The sequence below is a fragment of the Lepidothrix coronata genome, unplaced genomic scaffold (genome assembly GCF_001604755.1).
Source record: "Lepidothrix coronata isolate B3197 unplaced genomic scaffold, Lepidothrix_coronata-1.0 Scaffold72, whole genome shotgun sequence".
NCBI lineage: Eukaryota > Metazoa > Chordata > Aves > Passeriformes > Pipridae > Lepidothrix > Lepidothrix coronata.
The window spans coordinates 806,081-816,150 of NW_016690252.1; positions in this window are offsets into that span (position 1 = coordinate 806,081).

Consider the following 10,070-nt stretch of genomic DNA (forward strand, 5'->3'; position numbering starts at 1 on the left):
GACACATTCACTGGGTTCACCCCTCCTGGCACAACAAAAATACACCCCACCCTCCTGGCACACTTGGAGGTTGTCACAAGGCTGTACACGGCCCATTGTACCTGTCTGAGGACACTGAAAGCCACCTGGTCTGCAGCCAGAGATGGGGCAAGGCTGGCCTGCACAGCCTGCCCCAACTGCACGCCAGTGAATATTTCCCAGCTATTTAAGGATGTTTTCCAGTGAGCTCCAAGCCATGCACAGCTAATATCTCACTCCAGTGTCATTTACCTCTGTAGTAAAAAAAGTTTCTGATTATGCAGCAGTAGATTAAAGGGCTTTCAGTATCTTTATTGGGTACAAGATACAGAAACTCAGCCTGGTAACTGTCTTCAAGGAAAAAGAAATGAAGATAAATCTAAATGATCAAGGAAGAACTTGTTGCCTTGTTCCCGTTTTTACAGCCTGCTCAGATTTAGAGGTTACACAGGCCTGGGTACATTTGTGTAAATGCTCAGAGTGGTAGGATGCAGGTTCATATCCCTGCAGGGACACTTGCAACTCCCATGTCTCAGTCTTACCCTCTTTCTTTTTGCATTGGCAACGCTAATTTCTCCTTTCCTGCTGATGGATTATTGGCTGGAGAGGTACTTGGTCACTCCTGGCACCAGCCTTGAGCAAAGGGGGGCAATGGGGTTACATTGTCTCCTTGTTACTTTTGGCAAAGCTGAGGAACACTGCAGAGATGTGAGACATACAAAATCCAGATCCTAGAGATAACAAGAAGCTGGGCTTCCCTTGGTGTGTCAGGAGCAAGACTCAGTACCCAGGAGGGCAGCGCTCCCTTCTTGCACCTCGTGGGGTTTCTGCTGCTCATCACACCAACAACAAGCCCCTTGTCTTTTTTTTTTTTTCTTTTGCTTTGCTTACTTTCTGGATCCTAGCTTTGCTTTGCGAAAGGATATAGGGATTATTATAACAGGGGAATCACAGTAGTGGTCACCATGGGCTGTGCTGGAGCCTGTGGAAAGGGAACTTGCACTTCCCTTTGCAGCTGATGTCCCAGCAAAGGTGTCAGATCCTTTCTGCTTTTTTTCTTCGAAGAAAGATAAAAACAAAAGAACTTGCCTTCTGGAAGAAATGAAAGCATGACTTTTCAGGCATTAGTACACTTCTTCTGGGCTCCAGATCCCAGTTCTGACTCTTTTATAGGTTTCCAGCCCTGCAGAGCAGGCAGCACTACAGAGGTGAAGAAGGTCTGTAGATCACCTGTCAAGCCTTCACTGTGGATCCTCAGGCCACAGCTTTAGGAGCTGCCGCTTTTAAAGGATTGTGGTGCAAAAAGGCAGAGAAAGAGGTTACTGTCTGCAAAACTAGGCCCTGGAGCAGAGCCAAGTTCCTATGCTCATGCAGCAAGAATAAGCAAACACCCAAAATCCCGCAGGAAGTGGAGGCCGCTAACCCACTGCAGGATCCGAGCCATCAACGCTGACTTCTTCCTCTTTCCCCACCCCTCTCTGAGGCTTTGGTTTCTGCTGGGTTCCCCTCCTGTCAGATCGCAGCAGGCTGCCACCCTGGCAATGGTGCCACAGAAATGCTACCGTGCTTCCTTCAATTTATCCTTCCAATGGGCCCCTGAACTCAGTAGTTCTCTTTAGCCAGGCCATAGGCAGGAGTCTGAACTTCTCAATGGTCCCAGTGCCCTGGAGACATAGCGGTGCCCACTGCAGGGCATCAGAGCTGCAGAGGTGACAGCAACTGAAGCAAATGCCTCCTTGTGCTGGAACACTCTGAGCGTCATTTCTAACAGGTTTTGGCCCAGATCAGGTAGCCTAATCCCATGGGCAGACATCATACCCAACCAGAAAGCAGTCCTTGGCAGAGCCAGTTTCCAAGGGTGGATGTAGCTGGAGGGTGCCCACTCCTTTCTTTACAGACCTGGGTGTTGGTTTCTGCACGAGGCTTCTGCTGAGGCTCTCGGTGTGCCATGGTGGGGTTGTTGCCTTTACTCGTGTGAAGAGCAAGGCCAGATGGGTCTGGAGAGGCTCATCTCTCAACTCTGCGCACAGCAAAAGCATTTCCCCAGCTCCTTCAGCAACCTTGCTTGCTCATGCCTCTCATCTATCACCTGCTGGGGGATCTGAACCAGCACGAAGGGAATGCCCAGCCCCACAGTCCCCAGCAGCCCCAGTAAAGCCCCTTTGACTCTGCTACCATGCATGGGCCAAGACCCCGGGAAAGGCCACTGGGAGAGAGGTGCAAGTCCTTACCCAGAGTAGCCCAGTGCATCTCTACCAGAATTTCAGAAGCATTGGCAGCTTCAGGCTTAGAGGACGTTTTCACCTGGCAGCACTAGCTGAGGGATGGGGATGGTGTCGCTCTACTGCAGGCAGGAGAGGACACAGTTCCTAGTTTGCTCCAGAGTCCCTGGTTTGCTGGTTATCTTGGGAGCACTCAGCACTGACAGAGTCCAGCCTCCAGGGATCTGAGACAGAGCCTAAAATAAGGCTGGAGGGTGGGAGGGTGGCTGCTGCCCATGGCAGCCTGTCATCGACTGGAGATGCCATGCAGAGGCAGGAAGTGTTTGGTGAAAACCACCCCCAGAACCCTGAGCTTACAGAGAAGGGCCAAGACAGCACGCATCAAAGCAAGGATCTGACATCCGCAGGGAAGGGGACTTGTCCATCCCTTGATGTCCTCAGGACAAAACTGGGGGTCAACCCCCCCTGGATTGGTAAATCTCAACTTCAGGAGTGAAGTATCCATGTCTGTGCTTAACTTTTGCTTGGCTGCCTTCAGAGGCTCTGAGTTTGGCAAAGGGATGAGAAGCCTCAAGCCACAGGGGTGCACCAGAGCCCACACCATCCATGTTGTCACTGCTTCTGCCCTAGTTCCATGCCCCCAGGCTTCAGCACATACCAACACAGGGAGCCTAGCTGGAAAGGGCCAGAAGGGCCTTCTACCTGCTGGGATTGTGGATTAGTGGCTGTCACAATAGGTCACTGGCTTGCAGCCCTGAGCCACAAGCTGCAAACTGGCTCCTGACAATTCCCTCAGTTTCTGTTCCCAGTCACTGTTTTCCTTTAAACTTCTAGATTTTTCTCTCTGACTATAAACAGCCCTGTGAGAGACTCTCCAGCCCTCATAGAAGAAGAGAGAATAATCCCCACCTGAAGGAAGTGGCCAGGATACCTGAAGAACCATTCTCACCAAAGTCTAAATGATAGCAAACTATGTGACTGGGCAGGAAACCGAGGCAGTTTCCTGCTGCCAGGAGCAGGGCTCTGGAATGCTTTGTGGATGGAATGCAGCTGCTGCCATTAGTTAATTAGTGTTTGGCTGGAAGCTGCCATTGGGAACCCCACCAATGGGGCTCCCTGGTGCTCCTGTCTGAGCACTGCTGAGCTCTGGGGCCACAAACTTGCCACAAAAGCATGCAGCATGCTGTGAACGGCCAGGAGTCCTGTTGGGTGTCTCCAAGGAGTGCTTCGAGTGGGATGATTTACTACTTCTCATTCTGCAGCTCTGTGCTGGAGACAGCTGCCATCACCTCTGGCCACCCAGAGATCTTCATTTCAGAAACAAATCCTCCTCTTAAGAGGTTATGTTCATCCCCCAGGCGAAGGTACCTCCATGGTGGAGTGGGGGTCTGCAGGAAGACCTGCATCCAGTGCCTTTACCCTTGGCTGGTGTTAGGAGCTGCTGATCTTGCAGCGGCTGTGGTTCTACCCTCCCAGAAATTCCCTCCTCCACACAGGACAGACATAGCTGAGATGACACACTTTTCTCTTGACATTGTCTAATTGGCTTGATTTGTCCATATTAAACATTTACCATCCACAGTTGGCTCCTTCATTAGCTATGACACATGATGTTTAACCGCACAGCAATATTGCAGCACTGCCAGGGCCAGCAGCAAGCGCTCAGGAAACTTCTGCACGAGGTTAATACAGAGACCATGGGAAAATCTGGGTCTGAATTCAAACAAACATAAACAAGCCTGGAAATACATCTGAGCTGGCAGAAGATCTTAGACAAGTGTACACATCCATATGCACAGCCTTCTTCCCTGCCTCCTTTATTTACACCCAGCATAATGTCTTGCCCGTGGACCTGGGGGCTTGCAAGGAGGAATGAGCATGCATTTGGTTTGCAAACCACAGTATAATTAATTCCCAGCAAAGCTTCTGGGCTTTACTCTGTGGCTGTGGAAGTTCAAGGTGCTACCCAGGGTTAACCAGATGCCTCTCCTGAAAGCTCAGGGTGCTCTGTCCCACCAGCACAGGGAAAGGGAATGGTCTTCCAGGACCAGGGAGAAACTTTGCAGGCAGAAAAGGAAAACAATAAAAAACGACAGAAAAAGCAAGATGAAGAGCATGCCAGGGTCCCTTCCACCACTAGCCCCACTCCAAAGCAGCCTCAGGTCCTTCACTCCCAGGGCTTTGCCCTGAGGGTTTTCTCAGCCTCCTTGCACAGGGATGGACATAATTCCTCCAAAGGCTGTTCCGAAGGCAATGTTTGCCATCTAGTGGGAAAATAGGGTCTGCGTATCTTATTTGCTTGCAGAAGGATGGGGCTCGGGATTGTTTTGGCAGTAGCTGAGGGCCACACTCCCCCTCACCCATAGCTGGGCAGCGGCTCCCAGCCCCAGTGGGGAGTTGCGGGGAGGAGGGAGACTGTGAGAAGTGGTGCTGGCTTAGCTTCCTGCAGGCAGGTCACCAGGCTCTTTGCTGCCAGCCACAGATGCCATCCTGAGAGCAGATCCCTAGCCCAAGCCCTTGGAGTGGTCATTGGCTGAGCTGGTTCCCAGCATAAGTGGGGAGTGCTCTGGAGTAGGGGGAAAAGCACCATGTTCTGGATAAATGGTGCCATTCAGGTTAGCAAGCCCTGGGGATTGCCCCAGGTTGGCATCTTCCCAGGCGTCACTATCTTCCAGGTTAGCATCCTCCCAGGAATCAGTGCCTTCCAGGTTGGCACTGGCAATCAACGCCTTCCAAGTCAGCATCCTCTCTGGCATCAGTGCCTTCCAGATAAGCATCTCCCTGAGTACTTGTGCCTTCCAGGTCAGCATACTTCTCCTGGGAATCAGTGCCTTCAAGGTCTGCAGATCCTTCTGGAGATCAGTCACCATTCCAGGAAGGGATCCCAGGTGTAGACACGGACCTGGTACTTTTGGCATCTTACCCCCTCCAGATCTATCAGCACAGAGGTGGCTATGCCAGTGCCCAGCATGCATGTGGACCTCAGCTGCTGCCACGTCTAGTGGTTCTTCCAGTGTGGAAAAGAGGCTAGGAGTTGCCTGTATGCTGGGCAGGCTTGTGTGTTGTAAACATGCAAAGCCACGTAAGACTCCCAGAGGCACATTTGACTCTGGCACATCATTTTCAGGATGCAGAGAAAGGCCCAGCTCTACAATGCTATGTCTGCCCAGTGCCTGCTCCATGCAATCCTGGAAACCTGGGGAGCACCTGAGTGACCCAGCTGATTGAGAAGCTCCTGTGTAGGACTGGGCCATGCAATCCATAACCTCTATTTGCTTGTTCTGCCCATGCAGACAAAGCAGCTGATGTGGCAGTGGATGAAGGGGACTACAAAGTGAGGCTGGTGGGAGGAAAGCAAGGAGAGAGGCTCCCTGTTCCTCCAAAGGGAAGCTCCCAAAGCATACCCTAATCTGTTTTAGACCCTGAGGCTCTGGAGGCAGCTGGAGGAGAAGGCAGAGTTTCTGCTTTGGGGAAGGGAGGAGATCATCTCAGAGCAAGTGACACAGAAACATCACAGATGTGACTGCATGTGTCCTCTAGTGCCGCCACACTTCATGGCAGGCACACAAAACACTGAGAACTCTTGCTTGGACAACAGGACTGTTTCCCATGCAAAGAAAAAGAGGACAAAAAAAAAAAAGCTGGCAGGAAAGTCATGGGGTCCATGAGCTCATACAAAGAGTTGCTGTTGCTGCTCTGAGAAGGGAGCAGCCACCTCCTGAGAGCATCACCAGCAGCAGTGCTTGGACAGGGTTGAGCTGTTGTCTTTAGCCTCCCAGCATCTCTGTGGGCATGTGCTTGGCATTTGCCGTCTGTGAAAGACCAAAATCATCCTAGAGGCAAGCAAGGGACCAGCCCCAGCAAGCAAAGAAACAACTCACTCCTGCAGGGAGAAACCAAAAATACAGCAGCAAGAGATGTCTCACGCCTCTCACCCCTCCACATGTGTTTGGGTGACAGCACATCCGGCCCAGCAGGTAATGTCTCCCCCTTCTCTCTTTCAGGACACAGTTGATAATGGGCAAGAAATTTTCAGGCCTGTGGCAGCTAGATAGGAAGGCAGATGAAGACGAGGGAGTATGGGGGATCTCAGAGATCTCTAGAGCATTTGGACTCTCTAACAAGTTCCCAGGCAGAGGTATCCTACATGCAGGTGAGATGAAAGCCGTGGTCAGAGTGAATGTTCCTCACTGCATTCTTAAAGCATTTGTGTTCAGATTCACTGTATCCCTGGGCAGGGTCCCTGCTGTTCCCACTCTCCCAGTGTCTGGGCAATATAAGAAGGAAGTAGCTCCTGAGAGGGATGCAATCCCTCTGGAGATGCCCTGTGCTCTCCTCAATACTCTCAGGACCTACACGGGTTAGAATTTAGGCTCTGTCTCCTCATGTCAACTGTGATGCCACTTCCACAGGGACTGGATGCGCGGGTCACACCCAAGGCTTGTTCCCAAACACCATCCTTGCTCTGCCTGTGGGCCTCATCCATCTTCACAGATCACACACAAATGCAGACCCTGCATGGCAAGCATCTTTGATGCTTAGGTTGGTAACTGAGTGTCCAAACCGCTTATCCATACATCCGTCTATACATCTGCACGTCTCCTTCCCTCTATACATGCATCCTTCCCTCCCTGCTGAACCACTGTGTATGTACTGTGTGCTTTCTATGTCGCATATACATGTATGTGTATATATATATATATATATATACGAACATATATATGTTTCATGGCCCTATGTCTGCCATGATCTGCCGAAGCTGCTTTTACTTCTTTCCGTGGCTCAGCATTTGGCAGAGAAGGAAGCAGAAGCAGCCATGAGAGGTAAGTTGAGACTGTTTTGCTTCACAGTCCTGTGCAACTTGCCTCCTCCCCTGCACAATGCTAGCAGGAGGGTAGGGAGAGGAGGAGGCTAGCCCTGAGGGCCAGCTCAGAAATTTGGCAGAGTTGGTGGCAGTCAAACAGCCCAGGCACCAGTGCACAACCGCCCACAACCAGTGCCCTGCTGCAAAGGCTCTTGCCAAGGTTATAGCATTCCCAAATGAGCCCCTGCCTGAGACATGGTCTGGATGGGGCCACCCTGTGCAGGATAGAGACACAGAGACAGACCTGTCTGCGTCTCAGTGCTGGGGACATTCCCATGTGGCATTGCCTGATGGAATTTTTTTATACCCAGTAGTTTCCAGGCCATGTTCTCCTGCACTCTTCTCCTGCTGGTCTTGGGCTGGTCCCAGTTCCCATGCCAGGGAGCTGGATCCACCCCTGCTCCCTCTGGATGCAGATCATAGGCTGCTTTGACCTGGCAAAGCCTCAGCATCCCCAGGCCTGGCTTGTACCAGCTCCCCCAGTGATCTTGGCACAGCATTCAGCCTGGGGAGGATGGGATACAGCAGCAAGGCAAGTTTGGATGCGCTCTGCCTACTTGGGGCAGAGTCCATCCAGGCAGGGCTCCAGCCTGCAGCAGGAAGCCTCCTGCTCACTCAGTGGCTGCATGAGCCACCAGAGAGCCCAAACCTTGGAGGAAGTGTCCTGGCCCACAGTGGGACAGGGAGGTGCCGGCACTGGGGCTGCTCTCATGGTCCCTTCCTGTTTTTCTTCCACCGCTTGAAGGCAAAGTTGATTTTGGCATCTGGATCCCTCTCCTTTATTCCAGATTGCTGTTCACCCCTTGCCTGCTCCCTGGTTCAGTGGAAAGCCCTGTCTGCCCATGTCCAGAGCCAGTGCATCCTTCCCTTGGGCAACTGGGAATGCATCTTTATTCCCTAAAGCACAGAATATGCTGCTTCCTTCAGGTCCCCAAGGCCTGTCTGTCACATTCACAGGCTGCTGGGGCAGGGACCTGAGCCATGAGACATCCCAAAGACAGTCGCAGTGCAGGCAGGCAGGAGTCTGCAGTGGCATGCAGACCTCATGCCTGCTCTTGGTATCTCCAGCTGCCAAATGGGTGGCAGGTCCTGACTCTAAAGCTTCTATCAGAGAGGAAAGTGGTCACCCTCCAGGATCATGGGCAGCAGGATGCAGTGTTGAGGACCAGATATGCATCTCCTGCCCTCAAGCTGCCGCAGTCACCAGAAGTGGGTGTCACCACCACCTGGCCAGGCAAGCCCCAGCTAAGGAAGGAGACAGAGGGCTTGGCACATGGGGAGAGCAGACCTGTGAATCCCCTCTGCCTGTCATTTCTCATTTACCCACCTGAGCTTGTCTGCACAACGCAGGTACATGTTTCCTTGCAGACATGTGAGGCTCTGGTGGTCCCTGCTTCCCCTTGCCAGCAGCAACTTCCTGGAGCTAATAAGTAGGCAGGATACAGAGGCCAGAGCTGCTGTCTCACACCCTCTCCCATTTTCTGGCTGCTGTGCTGCTACATCTAGAGCAGGCGTCAGTCTCTAAACCAGCACCAGATGCTGGGAAACTACTGAACTGTTTGCAAACACTGGAGCCACAGCTACGGGATGCACATCACCCGTGTTCCACAGCATCTCTGGACAACCACAGCCCTCCACAGTGGCAGAGGAGTGGGATCTGGTGGTGATAGGATTTCAGGTGGTAAAGGCCTCCCATGCCACGCTGGCGACTGAGAACAGACAAGGGTGATCGTGATGAGACAAGGGTGACGGCGACACATCAGAATGTGTGGTGCCTGGGTCGGACGACGAGGAGCTGAATCCAGCAGGTGACGGCAGTGTGACACAGCTCACCTGGGAGAGGGGATGTGGCTGCTGAGCCCAGAAGCCCAGGCAGGATCTGGCTCCTTATACCTCCCCAGCTTGGTGACCTACCATACTTACTCTGTGGAGAGCCCTGCTCTGGTCCAAGGATAGTGCCACCCCAACTAGCACATGGTAAATAGAGGGCTGACCCCCATCTCTTCCAGCTTAAGTAACCGTGCTCACAAGGGACAGTGAGGGCCTGGGACCCCACAAAGCCAAGCATGGATAGCCCTCATGACCCCACACCCTGGGCACCCAGTGCAGGCACACAAGATGTGCAAAGGCACATCCTGCCCCAGTGCCCTCCAACCCAGTCATCAAAAGTACCCTTTTGGGGGGTGCCCCCATTCCAGGCTCTCTCTGCATCCCTGGTTCACAGGCAGGACCCCAGGATCCAACTGGGAGGGACCCACCCTGCACTGGCTTTGCTCCCTGTGCTCCATGTGTCGCTGCTGTCTGAATTTCCATCCAGCTCCATCTGGATCTCGTTGGGCTGCTGGCACTGAGCACAGGGGTCGGGTGGTGCCAACACATGGAAGCCATTAGAGGGGCTGTGCCGATGTGCAGCAAGGGGGCCACATGCAGAGCAAGGAGGGCTGTGCAGAGGGTCCTGTCCCTGCTGCCGGGCTGGCGAGGGCAGGGGAGACATCCCACACAGCTGCCTGCATTGTCTTCTGGCACTTAGCAAGGGCTGGCCTGGGCAAGGGTCTCTCTCAGCCCCTCCAGGCACCTTGGGAGGGTGCTGACCGGCTTGGGGACTGGCCCTGCTGGATGTGCACCTCCTGCAAGGACCGTCCCGAGCTGGCACCTCACCTAGTGCTACTCACCTCTCCCCTGGCCCAGCATCATCTGCAAGGTCTTGTCTGGGCAGTGCCAATGGCATATCCCCTTTACTGGGGACACTGGCGTAACTCCTTTATTGGCATCACTGCTCCATCCAGCCACGGCATGGGGGAGAGGGGCAGAGGGAAGGGGTGGGGGCAGTTCTCTTCCACCTGCTGGCGGCTGGTGGGCGGTGGCGGGCAAGGCTCAGCACCCCCTGCTCACTGATGCCCGGCACCCCCGGGAGCCTACACCCATGGTCCCCCTCAACACTAGGCAGTGAAGTGGGGCTGGCTCAG